Source organism: Saccopteryx bilineata, chromosome 8 (genome assembly GCF_036850765.1).
Source record: "Saccopteryx bilineata isolate mSacBil1 chromosome 8, mSacBil1_pri_phased_curated, whole genome shotgun sequence".
Classification (NCBI taxonomy): Eukaryota; Metazoa; Chordata; class Mammalia; order Chiroptera; family Emballonuridae; genus Saccopteryx; species Saccopteryx bilineata.
In genome coordinates this window covers 44,009,520-44,026,089 of record NC_089497.1, presented here as the reverse complement: position 1 = coordinate 44,026,089, position 16,570 = coordinate 44,009,520, and the positions used below count along the sequence as shown (strand labels likewise).

General features: G+C 32.8%; 1 protein-coding gene across 7 annotated transcripts in view; it reads left to right on the top strand.

Moving 5' to 3' along the window:
- The window catches only part of ZBTB20 (zinc finger and BTB domain containing 20), an 894,540-nt gene that overhangs the window by 149,986 nt on the left and 727,984 nt on the right, over nt 1-16,570 (top strand). For all 7 annotated transcript variants that reach the window (XM_066240869.1, XM_066240865.1, XM_066240864.1 and 4 more), the window contains exon 2: nt 16,515-16,566. The gene's annotated coding sequence lies outside the window, so the exon portion shown is untranslated. The remainder of the gene's footprint in view (nt 1-16,514; nt 16,567-16,570) is intronic.

Below are 16,570 nucleotides of genomic sequence, written 5' to 3'. Positions count from 1 at the left end.
ACACACACACGCACGTGCGCTGACTGGATTTCTCAGTTGGTTAGAGCTCTGTCCCAAAATGCAGAGGTTGCTGTTTCAATCCCTGATCAGGGCACGTATAGGAACAGATTGATGTTCTTCTTTCTCTCTTTCAACCTTTCTCTCTGTAAAATCAATAAACTAAATATATATATATTTAATGATATATTATAATATAATATATAAACATATATATATATAAATGATGCACAGTAAGGATATTACTGTATCTAGCACTTGGTTTGGATTATGTTACCCTAATTCTTCAGTAGCTGATGTACTTCTGTGCTGTCATATTAACATTCACATGTGATTTTTCTCAAAGAAAATATTCTTTAAGTTAACAGTTTACACCATGCAGTGGGCATTTCTTTGTGTGTGTGTGTGTGTGTGTGTATTGTGTAGTGCAAAGGAGGGAGAGGAATAGAAAGAGATATTGAAGAGTTTAGTTGGGAAGAGAGACTTTTAGGAAGAAAAAGATATAGTAGTTTAGGAGAGGAGGAAAGAGATAGGGAGAGGATGGAGTATGGGTAAGATTGCATTGATAAGACAGTTGTTTTTGTTTCTTTTTACCTACACAAGACAAATCTTTGGCAAGGTTGGTTTATTTCTTTTCAGTGACGCAGATGAACTATAACAGAAGCAGATACATTATTCTAAATTCTTCTAATTCCTTTCTGCCCTTCCTTTTAACTTCATGGTTCTGACTTCCTTTCAAAAAAACTAAAGTGGTGCTTTTTGCTAATACCTGAATGAAGTTGAGAAGTTTGCATTTACACTCAATTTTTGGCACTTTATGATTAGTGCTATACTCATGCTACAGGGGGAAATTGGTTCCTCTGAGTACAGAGAAAGTGACTGTCAGCTTGATTGTATGTAAAAGCTCCTAGTCTATCACGTGATATTAACAGGAACTCAGGATCAGCAAACCTGTGTTCTTTTAGAATTGCTTTTCTTCAACATATCAATACATAGCAAGAAAATAGGTGAAAAATGTATTCAAGTCTCACAAGTGAGACATGAACACTTCATCCTTTTTTGCAAATACCGCAACATTTTGATTCTCCTTCATATAAGGAAAGAGAAAAAATCTTTCCAACTATTTCTTTAATGAATCAGTTATTTTATGGAGCTTTTGAAAATGTTATTTTTCAGATAGATTCAACAATCTTACCCCAATTGTGTAATTTAGTGGTAAGCTTTTTGCATTCATTTTACTTGGGAAGGTCAAGCATTTTATGACCTCAAAAAAGCTTGATCCTTGTTTTGTACAGACAGTTACCCAAATGTTCCCATTATTTCAAATGAACATTTCAACCATCTTAAGGTTTACTTTTACCAGAATTCTCGAACTTTTTCATTTATTGAATACTGAATCCAATTGAAGCAGTTTTTATAATAGTATCTAAAGTCTTATATTTTTTCTCATTTTATTTTAAAATTTGTGGTTGTATGTCATACTGATGTAACTTAATGGTAAACTTTACAATTATAGTTTTAGTGTTTTTGCAGAACCATAGTTGAAACTAAAAAAATACTTTGACACCATATGCTCTAGAGATTTATGTAGCCAGAACAGATAGAGCAGAATTGGATGTCAAAAAAGTAGAGTACAATTTATTGGTTATCATCAATAGAAGGGCTGATAACTTAATGAAAACTGATTGGCAGTAGAATTTGTTATAACAACTGTTAAACTGGAGAATAGAAAGTGATAGTGTCACTAATTAATAAGTAACACATCTCATGACTATGTGGATAAATGTACTATCATTTAGAATCTTTACAAACCAAATTTTAATTGTTTAGCTATTTTGGTGTTGTAATACAACTTTAGGAAGCATAAAATTAATTTAAAATTGGTGAAAATAATTTGATAAAATACTTAGTACTTTGGATATATGAAGATATATAATAATGGGGAAATTTAGAGGATATAAAAGATTTTCAGGAAGAAACATTTTTTATAATAGATATAATGAAATGTAACTTGAAATGGCCTGACAATATTTTCAATAAAATACTGGAGGAGAAATCAGTAAACGTTGTGAAGACAAAGGAACTATGTGCAATGAACAAGATGAGTTTATAACAAACAAATCGTCTGACAAAATTAATAATTATTTTAAATAGAGATGCAAAGTTAGCACAGAGAAAGGGAATACATTTTCTAAACTTCAACCAAGTGTTCATTGTAGCTTTTTAAAAATAATTTAAAAATAAGGATACACATAATCTGGTTGAATATTTATGGAAAGAAGATACAGCTGCATAAAGCCAAATGTTTTGCCCAAAATATCTCAAAATTGATTGTTGAATTGAGTGACAGCAACAGGGTGACCTGAGGGGTTTGGGTCCCCCATAATCTCCATCAAACCCTCAAATACTCATACAATTCATGTAAAAGCAACATGCATATCACACAAAAGCAGCTTCTAATATAAAGTCCTACTAGCACCACTTCTAATAAAATTTTGTTGTTAAGTCTCTCCAATACAGGAGTTTTCACTAATGGGTTTAGCTCAGGAGTCAATAAATTTGTCCCTCTCTTTCTCTTTTTAGATATAATTGACATATAACAATATATTAGTTTCAGGTATACAACATAAAGACTTGATTTATGTATATATTATTGAATGATCACCACAGTAACTCTAGTTAACAGCTAGCAGTACCACACAGAGTTATAATTTTGGTCTTATAAGGAGAACTTTTAAGATCTACTCTTAGCAATTTTCAAACATAGAATACAGGATTATTAACTATAGTTACCATTATGTACATTTCATCCCCAAGACTTATATTATTTTATAACTTGAATTTTGTACATTTAGACCACCTTCACCATCTACCCTCACCACCTCTGGCAACCACCAGTCGCTCTTTTGTATATAAAATTCCATAAGTGGTATTAGATGTAAATGAGATTATATGGTATTTGTCTTTCTTTGACTGACTTATTCACTTACCACAATTCCTTCAAGGTCCATCTGTGTTGTTGCAAATGGAAGTATTTTCTCTTTTTTATGATAGAATAATATTGTATTGTGTGTATATATACACTGCTCTTTCTTTATCCATTCATCCATTGATGGAGACTGAGGTTTTTATGTCCTGGCTATTGTTGATAATGCAACAGAGAACATGGAGGTGCAGATACCTTTTTAAATATAATTTATTGGGGTAACACTGGTTCAAACATAGAATACAGGATTATTAACTATAGTTACCATTATGTACATTTCATCCCCAAGACATATTATTTTATAGGTTATATAGGTTTATTATATAGGTTTCATAGAATACTACTCAACCACATGAAAAGATGAAATACTGTCATTTGTGACAATATGGATGGATCTTGAGAATATCATGCTAAGTGAATTAAGTCAGGTAGAAAAACATCAAGATTTCACTCACATGTGGGATATAAAACTGAAAGCAACAAATAAACAGAAAAACAAATAAGAGGATATTTTTTTGAGTTAGTGTTTTCATTACCTTTGGATAAATAGCCAGCAGTAGAATTTCTGGGTCATATGGTAGTTCTCTTTTTAATATTTGAAATTTAAAGACACCTCCATACTATTATTTGTAATGGCTGTACCAGTTTACATCCCCACCGACAGTGCACAAAGGTTACCTTTTCTCCATGTCCTCGCCAATACTTACTTCTTCTTGTCTTTTTAATAGTAGTCATTTTAAATGGTATGAAGTGAGATCACATTGTGGTTTTGATTTGCATTTCCCTGATGATCTCACTCTCTGTTTTTGTAAATTTTTGTTGAAATACAAGTCTGATTTTTTGTTTATATATTTATTGCCTATGGTTTTTTTCATAATATAGTAGCTGAGTCTGTAGTTGAGACAAAAATCACATGACCTATAAGCCTAAAATAGCTATCATTTGGCCTTTATCAGGAAGTTTGCTATCCTTGCTTTAAATAAGTAAATAATTTATATTTTTTACCTTTAGAAACATTAGAACTTTTGTCACTTGTGAGCATAGGTATATTGTGAGTATTTCTTTCATGGAGAGAATTATTTGTATATGTTACTACACTTAGAGTCTAGTTTTACACTGAGTCTTCCGTGTTCCATGGGGACTAAAACATCAATTTCGGCAATAAAGATTCAAAATAAGATATGTGACATTGTTACTGCCTCTCTTCAATTCTATTCAACTATTCTTGAAATCATAAAAGTTGATGACACATCAGAAAGTTTAATGGGGGGATGTAAAGGGAACTGTGGCTGAGAAAAAAATGTTAGTATTAAGTATCAAGTCATTTTAGTTCTAATTCTGTGACAATCTGTTTTACTTAGAACTCTTAAAAATATATGTCATCAAATTTATCTTGGACTGTTCTCTCAGATATACTTACTGTAGGGTAGGGATTTCAACCAGGGATTCTAGTTAAAAAAAAGTCACTTTGCACATAATAGGTACTTGATAAATATTTATGGCTTAAATATTAACTTCAAAATTATTTTATTTACTTATTTGTTCTTCAGGCATTTGAGTGCTTACTATGTACCAGGCAAAGTTCAAAAGCCCCAAATATGACTGTCTTGGAAAAGGAAAACAAGGTGGGGCAAAAGTAGGTTTACAGTTCTGTGGAAAATAGTACAGTAATTATTAAATAATAATACAAGAATAAACTCTCATACACCTAGGATGTCTGCATCCTAGGAAAAGAGTTTGTGTGTGTGTTATGTGTGTTGCGATAATTTAGGATCCACGATATTTTGTGCCTGTGTGATAGAATTGGTGAAAGCATAGGGTTAGCCCTCTATTTCATGTAAAGCATATAAATATTCAGTATTTCTTAAACAGAAATGTAGATGTATGAGCTAAAATGAGAGTGGTTAAATTGATTGTATCTGAATCAGTTTTTGTTGAATCCAAGAGAAGGCCATGCTTAGATGTGTGGATAGGAACCAGAGAAGTGTGAGAAGGGAGAAAGGATTGACATATCGAGTGTTTTGGAGAAACTGGAGATTAGTGCTTGGTTCTTTAGCTTCAAGACTGTGTGCAGCAGTGCTTTTCCACTGCTGGTTTGTGGACCAGTGATGGACTGTCAGAAACTTTGTGCTGGTCTGTGAAAGAGTTAACCACCTTGATGCTGTCTGTAATCTTCATGTAGAGTTTAGTTACGTGAATACTTCTTGACACATTGTAGGCCCCAATAAATGTTGGTGAACACACAACACAGTGTATAGGAATGTGTTATAGAATCGAGCACCTGAAACTTGTATAATTATGTTAATCAGTGTCTAATAAATTCAATAAAAAATAAAAATTGTATCTGATTGGATTTGAGGCTACAATGTCAGCATTTGGAAGAGAGGATACATAATAGAACCAGATTATGGAAGAATTTGATAACCAAGCACGTAGGATTTGATATCATGATTGGAATCAGTATAAGAAATAAAGTAATACAGGAAATAACTAGTTCACTTCCAAATATTTGTTTTACTATGGTATATGAAATGATTTAGAGGTAAAAGGAACTGAGGATGATGTTTTATGCCAGGGCTATTTTCTGTTTTAACCAGGTTCTCATCCCTAGCTGGTTTGGCTTTATTGGGATCAATTACTCAGTAGAAGTTGCTGGGTCTAGTAAAGAAAAGTTGCCTCAGTCAAGGTTCTTTCTTGTTATGTATTCTTGCATCTGCATTCTGTTTGCCTTGTGCTGTACTTTCTTTACTGGGCACCTGATCTTTTACTACTTTTCATGGCTCTGAATGTTCTGCCTTAATTTGCCCATATTCTTTGTGTCTCATTGATACCTGCTTGATGTTTATATGTAGAGATTAATTTGATAAAAATTAAATGGAACATACTTCTAACTGAAAACTTTTCTACACAAACGGTAAGGATGGAATTTTTTTGTGTGTTTTTTGCTTTGAGCCTATGCTCTGTGGTGTTACTCAAACTATAAAGGTTGGTACACTAAAAGCAAACCCTGGGATACAAATTGGTTGTTATTTCTGGGAACACTCAATCTGTCAGTGAGACGGATATGCCAAGAAAATTTTCATGTTGCAGCTTTGGCCACTGAAGCAACTTGCCTGCCCTCACTAAATATGCATATTACTTTAATATTTTAATTCATAGACTCTATTTAAAACTATAAAATAAAAATCATATAATCTGGCTTGTTCTTTTCAGACAAATTAGGAACAACCGTTTCACCTTTGGGTACTGTACTGCTAACATGGCCCATTTATCTTGTTGTCTTGGTTGACTCTTCAAATGTATAATTGTTTAATTTTATATCTACCCAGCCCTATTTCCAGAAAGGAAATGAGGGGTCAGCTTTTATTGTAGGGTTCCACATTTACTGAGATATTGGTGTCTTAGTTTTCAATCTAGGCATTTGACTCTGGGAAATTTACAATGGTATGTAACTGCCAGCTGCACAAAGGTGGTGCCAGTTTTGTCGGCAATTTATGAACAAATCCCCAGATGGATATGTCTGAACTAAACAATATGAATGTTTCTTGCATGATAGTAAAGAGGTGGATTTGTATTAAATATAAAACCACACAAGAAAACCCATCAGCTCATGAATGATTGAAACTGGAAACAGTATGGTTTGTGGAGTACAGACTGGGCAGCCAGACTGGGTGTGAATCCTAGTTCTGTCACTCAGTAGAGAGTTGATTATTGGCAAAGCACTAGTCTCTCTGTGCCTCAGTTTACACATCAATAAAATGGGGATAATAACATCTGATATCAAGGTATTTACCTCCTAGAGCTTTTGTGAGGTTTAAATAAGTAAATATACATAAAAGCACATAGCACAAAACTTGAATACTGGGAATGCTTATGTAGTTGCTATTACCTGATAATCATTAGAAGTAAAGGTGAAAATTAAGTAGCTCTCTCTCTGAACTTGCCTACTCTGAGACTTAAAAGTAAAAGAAAATTGTTGATACTTCTTGTATGTGGAATGATTTGAAAACAGCACTATTTTGTTTAAAACTCAAAGTACTGATAGTGCAATTGCTCTTTAGGGAAATTAAATCTCTCAACAAGACTAAATTAAGCAGAATTATTTTTACACTCCCCATTTAGAAAAAAGGAGACAAATCATAGGAAAGTAGTTCTTTACTAAGGGTATCTTCATAGAGCAACTTTAAAATCCTTGTTATCTCCTGGGTTCACTGTGTTGTCAGTACAGTTTCCTCTGTACAGATACATATTTAGAATTCTGTAAAATTAGAAAGCAATTGGTCTTTATGTGGGTCCCTTGCCTGTGGAAATATTATACAAAGTTTTGTGAACATGACCACCTTTCTAGAGAAAGAGATCCTTGGTTTTTATTATATTCTCAGAGGGGCTTATCTTATAACCCCCCCCCCCCAAAAAAAAAGGGAAAAGATTAAGAGCCATCCTGTAAGGTAGTATAAAAATTTCACTTTTAGCTATCCAAAAAATTTAATTAACCAGCATTCTAGGTGTTGTTTACTTACATCAAGCACAATCATTCTTAAGTTAATTAGCTGAGCTAGTATTTGGTCCAGGGAACATGGTGATTTTTGTTTACATTCTTTCTTTTTGATCTTCTAGTTTCAAAATTATTAACATTTATGATAGGCTCATAATTGCATATTTCTTATGATATGCTTAGGAGTAAGAGCATTCTATAAATGCTTGCTTCAAAACCATTATTATATCAATGTTGTTAATATAATTTAGTGCAGAGTATTTCTGCTCATTCTATCCAAAGATATTGTGGAGTAAAACAATCTGAAGGAAGACAAGGGAAAGTTGGCAGGAAGGGAATTTTACTCACCTCTGAAATCTCAAAAATGTTTTGCATGTCTTATGTACAAATGTTTAAATTTGCATTTACTTTGGTGTTTTTAAATTGCTTTTATTAAAATGGCTTAATGAAATATTTAAGAATAATTGTTTTACAGATCATTAGGAAGAACGCACAGTCCAAGCTCAAGAATTTTAAAGTTTTAGTTGAAGAAGATTAAGTAAATAATTTAGAAATGCATTCAGTTTACCTGTTAAAAATTAAGCAGGTTAAACTGTACTTTTTATAGTCATTGAGTTTTAATTTATTTATTTGTTGGTGTGTTGGTTTTTAAGAATTTATTTAAGGTATTTATCTATTGGGAAATAAAAAGAAACAGTAATGCTGCATGTAATAAAGGGTGGGCTTGGATTACTTTTAAAGAGACAAGTGAGAAAAAAAGAAGTTGATTGGATTTTTGGGTTAAATTCAGTATTTAGTACATAATCTTTCTGACCTTTCCCCCCATTTAGTTAGGAAACAAATAGCTAACAGCAAATATAATGAAGTCAAGTGAATGGTCTTTTGTTGTTGCCCTAGAACTCTGCTGGATGGAATTTGATTTGATTTGAGATTATGTTAGTATGAGATTTTAGCCAGGTCACTTTTATAGATTCTAGGAGGAATGTCTGACATAGAGCATTTTAGATTTCTCTTGTATTTTGAACATTGTAATAATAACTAAAGCCAGAATGAATACCTCCACTTTAAGAAATCCCATTATTGATAGATTAGAACTAAATTAGTATTTTCCAGACTTAGAGGGATGCATCTTGATCATCTATGTACATGTTTGTTTCTGATATTCTTTAAGGATAATAAACTGGTTTTCATTTGCAAATTTTGATGAGATACAAGTAAACTTCTATCTGGTGTCTGTTATAATAGTGTGCTTACTTTGTAAATATAACCTCAAATGACTTAAGTTTTTTCTACATTGTAGGCTGTGTCTTTCCTAGAAACATTAACTGATGATGTAATCAATTAAAATTCAGCTTTTAGAAGTCTGATACCATTATAGGCAGTCTTTTTTAAACAATATTTCTTTTTTAAAATTTTATTTAGAAAATTAACCAGAGTAACATTGTTAACAAGAGTACATAGGTTTCAGGTAAATGTTTCTATAGCATTTGAATTGTTGTTGATTATGTTGTGTATGCATCATCCAAAGTCAAATCATTTTCTGTCACCATATTTTTGTCCCTCTTTACTCCCTTCTTCCCTCCCCCTTCCCCATGTTCTCTTTCCCCTGGTAACCACTTCATTTTTATCTATGTCCACAAGTCTGAGTTTTATAACCCACCTATATCTGAAATCATACAGTTCTTAGCTTTTTCTGATTTACTTATTTCACTCAGTATAATGTTCTCAAGGTCCATCCATGTTATAAATGGCACTATGTCATCATTTCTTATGGCTGAGTAGTGTTTCATTATATATATGTACCACATCTTCTTTATCCAATCCTCTATTGAAGGACACTTTGCTTGTTATCATGTCCTGGCCACTGTGAATATGCTGCGATGAACATGGGGGTGCATGTGTCTTTACATACAAGTGTTCTTGAGTCTTGGGGTATAGATACCCAGTAGAGGGATTGCTGGGTCACAAGGTAGTTCTATTCTTAATTTTTTGATGAACCACCATACTTTATTCTGTAATGATTTTACTAATTTGCATTCCTACTAGCAGTAAGTAGGGTTCCTTTTTCTCCACAGTCTCTCCAACACTTTTTATTACCTGTCTTGTTGATAATAGCCAATCCATCAGGTGGTAAGGGGTATCTCATTGTAGTTTTGATTTGCATTTTTTGAATGGCTAGTGAAGATGAGCATCTTTTCATGTATCTGTTGGTCATTTGTGTGTCCCCTTGGGAGAAGTGTCTGTTCAGGTCTTCTCCCCAATTTTTAATTAGATTGTTTGCTTGTTGCTGAGCTTTGTGTGTTCTTTATATATTTTGGATATTAACCCCTTATTGGAGCTGTTGTTTGCAAATATCTCTCCTTTGGTTGGCTGTCTGTTTGTTTTGTTGTTAGTTTCTTTTGCTGTGCAGAAGCTTTTTAGTTTGATATAGTCTCATTCATTCATTTATTTTTGCCTTTACTTCCCTTGCATCTGGGGTCAAGTTTATAAATTGTTCTTTATGGCCAAGGTCCATGAGTTTAATACCTATGTTTTTGTCTATGTAATTTATTGTTTTAGATTCTATATTTAGGTATTTGGTACATTTTGAATTAATTTTTGTGCAGGGGGATCAACAGTAGTCAAGTTTCATTCTTTTGCATGTAGCTTTCCAATTTCTCTAGCACCATTTATTGAAAGGCTTTCTTTTCTTCATTGTGTGTTGTTGGCTCCTTTGTTGAAGATGATTTGTCCATATATATGTGACTTTATTTCTGGGCTCTCTATTCTGTTCCATTGGTCTCTATGTCTGTTTTTCTGCCAATATCACGCTGCTTTGATGATCATGGCTCTGTAGTATAATTTGAAGTCAGGTAGTGTGATACCTCCAGCTTCATTCCTTTTCCTCTGAATTGCTTTGGGTATTTTTATGATTCCATACAAATCTGGCAATTTTCTGTTTTATTTCTTTAAAAATTAACATTCAGATTATGATGGGGAGTGCATTAAATTTATATATTGCTTTGGGTAATATGGTCATTTTAACTACATATGTTGATTCTTCCAGTCCATGAACATGGAACAATTTTCCATTTCATTGTATCCTTTTTGATTTCTTTAATTAATGCTCTGTAGTTTTCAGTATATACTTCCTTTTTATCCTTTGTTAAGTTTATTCCTAGGTATTTTATTTATTTATTTTTTTGTTGCAATTGTAAAAGTAATTGTTTTTGTGAGTTTATTTGCCAAAGTTTCATCATTGGCATATAGAAAAGCAATAGAGTCTTGTATCAATATATTAATTTTGTGACCTGGGACTTTACTGTACTTGTTTATTGTTTCTAATAGTTTTTCATTGGTGTCTTTGGGGTTTCTTATATACAGGCAAAAAGTGATCAGCAAAAAGTGATACTTTTACTTCTTCTTTCCTGATATTGATACTTCTTTATCCCAATATGGATACCTTTTATTTCTTTCTCTTGTCTGATTGTTCTGGCTAACACTTCCAGAACTATATTGAATAAGAGTGGAGAGAGTGGGCAGCCTGGTCTTGTTTCTGATTTTAGAGGATAAAGCCTTCCTTTTTCATCATTTAGTATATTAGCTGATGGTTTGTCATATATGGCCTTGATTATGTTTTAAGTACTTTTCTTCTCTATCCGTTTTTTTTAGCGTTTTAAACACAAAATGATGTTGTATCTTATCAAATGCCTTTTCTGAACGTATTGATAGGATAACATAATTTTTGTTCTTTGTTTTGTTGATGTGGCATATTATGTTGATTGACTTATGTATGTTGAACCATCCTTGTGCTCCTTAAATGAATCCAACTTGATTGTGATGTATTATTTTTTTAATGTGTTGTTGTATTTGATTTACTAGTATTTTGTTTAGGATTTTTGCAACTGTATTTATTAGAGGTATTGTTTCATAGTTTTCTTTTTTTGTGTTATCCTTGTGAGGTTTTGCTATCAGGGTTATGTAGGCCTCATAAAATATGGTAGTGAGTATATCATCTTCTAATTTTTGGAAGACTTTGTGAAGGATAGGTATGAAATCTTCCTGAATGTTTGATAGAATTCACTAGTGTAGCCACCTGGTCCCAGACTTGTTTTGGGGGAGGTTTTTGATAGATATTTCTATTTCCTTCCTGTTTATAGGTCTATTTAGGTTTTCCACTTCTTTGTAACTCTATCTAGGAAGGTTGTATAGTTCAAAGAATTTATCCATTTCCGCTAGGTTTTTGAATTTGGTGGCATATAATCTTTCATAGTATTCTACTATGAATCTTTTATATCTATGATGCCTGTGGTAATTTCTCCTCTTTTATTTAGGATTTTGTTTATATGAATGCCTCCTCTTTTTTCCTTAGTGAGTCTGTCCAGGGTTTTTCAATTTTATTGATCCTTTCCAAGAAGCAGCTATCTGTTGTGTTAATTTTTTTATACTTTTTTTGTTCTTTATTTATTTCTGCTCTGTTTTCTTTTTTTTTTTTTTTTTTTGTATTTTTCTGAAGCTGGAAATGGGGAGAGACAGTCAGACAGACTCCTGCATGCGCCCGACTGGGATCCACCCGGCACGCCCACCAGGGGCGACACTCTGCCCACCAGGGGGCGATGCTCTGCCCCTCCGGGGCGTTGCTCTGCGGAGACCAGACCACTCTAGCGCCTGGGGCAGAGGCCAAGGAGCCATCCCCAGCGCCCGGGCCATCTTTGCTCCAATGGAGCCTTGGCTGCAGGAGGAGAAGAGAGAGACAGAGAGGAAGGAGGGGGGGGGGAGAAGCAAATGGTCGCTTCTCCTATGTGCCCTGGCCGGTAATTTAACCCAGGTCCCCCGCACGCCAGGCCGACGCTCTACCGCTGAGCCAACCGGCCAGGGCTGTTTTCTTTCTTTTTTTCTGTTTGTTGCTCTTTCTTCTCTCCCTCTCTCCATCTTTTTTACTTTCTTTATTTTTTAAATTTTAATCTATGCAGTTAATAAATGTGGCCTTTCTCAGAAATAGGGAAAATAGACATTTTCAGATGGCTTTCTTAACATATAAAAAATCTAATAATAGAATATTTATTTTTTAATGAAACATAGAGCAAGTGTCTTTAATTTCTTTTTATTTATAAAAGATAATCTGTCTTTATTGTAGAAACTTCAAATATATATTTTCAGAAGAAAAATATATGCCATAATCAGAATATCTTAGATAAATATCAGAAACAATTTAGTTTACATGTTTTTTCTAATACATAGATACACATACATACAAATCTACATTTACATGTACATATGACTAAACACTATACAGTCTCTATATATGTTTATACAAATTACTAAAATCACTATTTTATTTCATTTTATTACCTGTTTTTTAAGTTTAATGGCACATTGTAAATTTTCACTTGCCATATTTAATTAAAGTTTATGATTATATCACATATAATTTATTTAACTGGTTCATTACATGGAACATTTAGGTTATTTTAATTTTTGTTTATTTTATTGCTGTTACAGATTATTATTTCATATGTATCTCAGCTTGTGTTCTATTTTGAATTACATGTTCATTTGAAAAAAATGAGATTTGTTTTATTTATAAGAAAAGATGATGAATATCACATACATTCAAATATTTGTTTTTATTTATTGTTGGCCTCATTAATTTTGTTGAAGATATTTTTGGACGTATAAAATTTTTTTATTTAAGTAGTCAAATTCATAAACCAGTCTGTCAATTGGTTTTTATTTTTGTGTCTGGTAAGAGGTCAACAACAAAAATTGTTTTTTTCTTACATAAATTAGTTAATAGTTATCTCAACACTGTGGAAATGCTACCAGTAATATTTACCCCATACCGAATCCCTATGGTCTGTTTCACTTAACTGTCTCTTTATGCTGTCTTATATGTACTGCTCACAAATATTAGGGGATATTTTATAGCTTCATATTCATTTTGAAATATCCTCTAAGTTTTATGAGCAGTATATTTTAACCTTTGATAAAAACTAACCTTGTTTGTTACTCCTTTGCTATAGGGTCAAAGCCTAACACTTGATTTTTTTTCTATTGCAGTCCTCTATATTATTTCAAAATTTGAACTAACTTTAAAGATTCAGAATTACCAAGGATATTTTTAGTTCAGTTCAGTTCAACAAGGATTTATTGACTGTTTGCGAAATTATCAGGCTCAGGGTTCATAATAGGAATATATAACTGAATTGGATACCTGTGTAGTAGACTCCTTGCACTAGAAAATGTATTAAGCTGATGAAAGCAGACAGAACATGTAAATGGTCAAGACAGTGGGTTAATATTTGAAAACTTCATTTTTCTCCTCATTTTTCCTTATTTTGTAATCTATGATTTATTGGCTGTAGACATTTTAAATATCTTTTTCTTTTTAATCCACACATGATTATTAAGAAACATTGATTTAACAATTAAATTGACTCAATCACATTAAATATGGCGACCTTTTTATACTCACATAATCTGTTTACTTTTTCTAATTAATGAATTGGTAATGTGTATTTCTATTTTCAGTTATAGATGTTTTTACTGAATTCTTGCTAGGCACTATTTAAGGAGTTGTAGGGAAATAGAAAATGAATGTTTGACAAATTTATAACAATAGTGTTGGAATTTAGTATTTAAAAAAATAGCACAATAAAATAGTAGTCATTGAGAATACTGTTCCCTGTGTGCTAGCCGTTTTGTGAGAAAGGTAATATCTATCTTGTTTTAATCCATATTGTCTCCCAAATAATTTTTTTTGTGTGTGACAGACACAGAGAGACAGACAGAGGAACAGATAGGGACAGACAGACAGGAAGGGAGTGAGATGAGAATCAATTGATTCTTCATTGCGGCACCTTAGTTGTTCATTGATTGCTTTCTCATATGTGCCTTGACCTGGGGGCTACAGCAGACGGAATGACCCCTTGCTCAAGCCAGCAACCTTGGGCTCAAGCTGGTGAGCCTTGCTCAAACCAGATTAGCCCGCACTCAAGCCGATGTTCTTGGGGTTTCAAACCTGGGTTCTCTGCGACCCTCTGACTCTCTACCACAGCGCCACCTCCTGGTCAGGCCAAATAATTTTTGACTGTGTCACTTCATTGAGGCCTTTTGTTATTGTCATCTCCTCTGAGAAGCTTTGCTGTGCAAATCCATGCAAATATCAGCCCATGTAATTATCAATGCTGTTACCTTGTTTTGTTATATAACACTGTAAGTCTAACAATTTATTTGCATCTTGTTTGTTTTCCCTGCTAGAATGAATATTGAGTGGAAGACTATAAATAATGGGTTGTATAAATTTAGAGGTATAAAAGGGCATTGTTTAATTTATCACATTTCACTTGTTTAAGCATAAATTTCTTCACCTGTAGACGATGTAAATATACTTAGTGCCTGTTTCATAGGTTGGTCAGGCTGTTCATTCTTTTATTCAACAAATATTCATTGATCTCCTACTCTGTGGCAGAAACCATTCATGAAAATGGGTAATATAGTCAAAAAAAGAGTGTTGACCTTATGGCACGTTCATTCTTTTGGGGTAGACAGACAAAAAAAGAAAAATTAATTTTATAACATATCGTGCAGTAGCTAAATTATATATTTTTCTCATATGTCCTTCCCTCCTTCATCCTTAAAAACCTGAACTTTTTCTTTTCCATTCCTATTTACCCTTTGTTTTTCCATGAATAATGGCTCTGATCTTAGATCTCCTAAGAAATTCTAATTTTCAGTGCCTCTTCTAAAGTTTGATGTTGCAGAATAAGTATGATATTACTCATGTAGCCTGAATATATTAGGGCTCTCACCTTCCTTTTCTAAATCCCGTTTATCAATCAGTAAAGCCTAAACTCATTTCTACAACCCATTGTTTATAGTCTTTCATTTAGTATTCATTCTAGGAGGGGAAACATAAGCAAATAAATTGTTAGACTTAAGGTGTTATATAACAAAACAAGGTAACGGGTTTCTTTTGGTGTGGTTTGTTTTTTTCCCCCTTTGTAAAATATCATTTATGACTATTAAAGATCCAATCAATTAAAATTCTCCAAGACTTTTTTTTTTCATTTTAGTGGGCCTTTTATTGTAGACATACTGTTTTACAGGGTTGGCTTATGGTTATGTTTGCATTTTCATTAGTAAAACTGCTTTCGAGACTTCAAATGTCTGAATTTTTATGGAGATTATTAGTAAATATGACCTCAAAGGTCATCATTGAGGTTTCAAAGCAAATTTAGATCACTTTCCAAGGACGTACAATATCAAACTGAAGTTGTAAGAGGAGAATTGTTTCTAGTAAAATCTTTTCTTGTTCAAACTCACCAAATTGACTTTAGAGGTACGTTTACATCCTGCCTGCTTGACTGCTCCCGATCTCAGCTTTGATTCTATACTATCCAATTATTTGACATCCCTCCCTCACAATCTGAGAAGGACCCTAGTACTAGCCTTGCTCGCTAGGACAGGAAACAAAACCGTGTTCTCATGTCAATGCATTAGGTACTGGAGACCAATTCAAGCTATTTTGAATATGTTACTCTCTGCTGCCTATTTTTTTCCACCCATTTACTTTTTATTCTTTTTGGATTATCTTTTTGTATTATCTTCACTCACTATTTTGAGGATAGAGTCTGTGTCTTTTTTGTCTTATATATTTCCTAACTCATTAGTACTTACCATTATATTGTATGTAGTAAATCTTTGCAAAATCTCTGATACTTAAAAATAAAAAAATAAATGGGATAAAGACTATTTGGTACTAGTTTTCTAAATTATAAAAATATAAATATTTGTGTAAATTAGAAAATTTTAAAATAATACTATAATAAGTAACCTGTTCTCTGTATAAACCCACATTTTACTGAGTAGTTGTTCTGCACATACACAAATGAATGTTAGCCTTTAAAAAAAACGATAGATATTAGTTGACATATTCTAGACATAGTTTACATATTCAAACTTGGCTAGCTACTTCCCATAACTAGTCATAAAGATACTATGGAAATTAAATTGTTTTCTTGGCAAATTTCTAATTTTAAATGTTTCTTTTTACAGTCACACAAAGGAAGTGTTAAGACTTGCCCATTGAGACTCTGAAGGCTAAAAGGTAA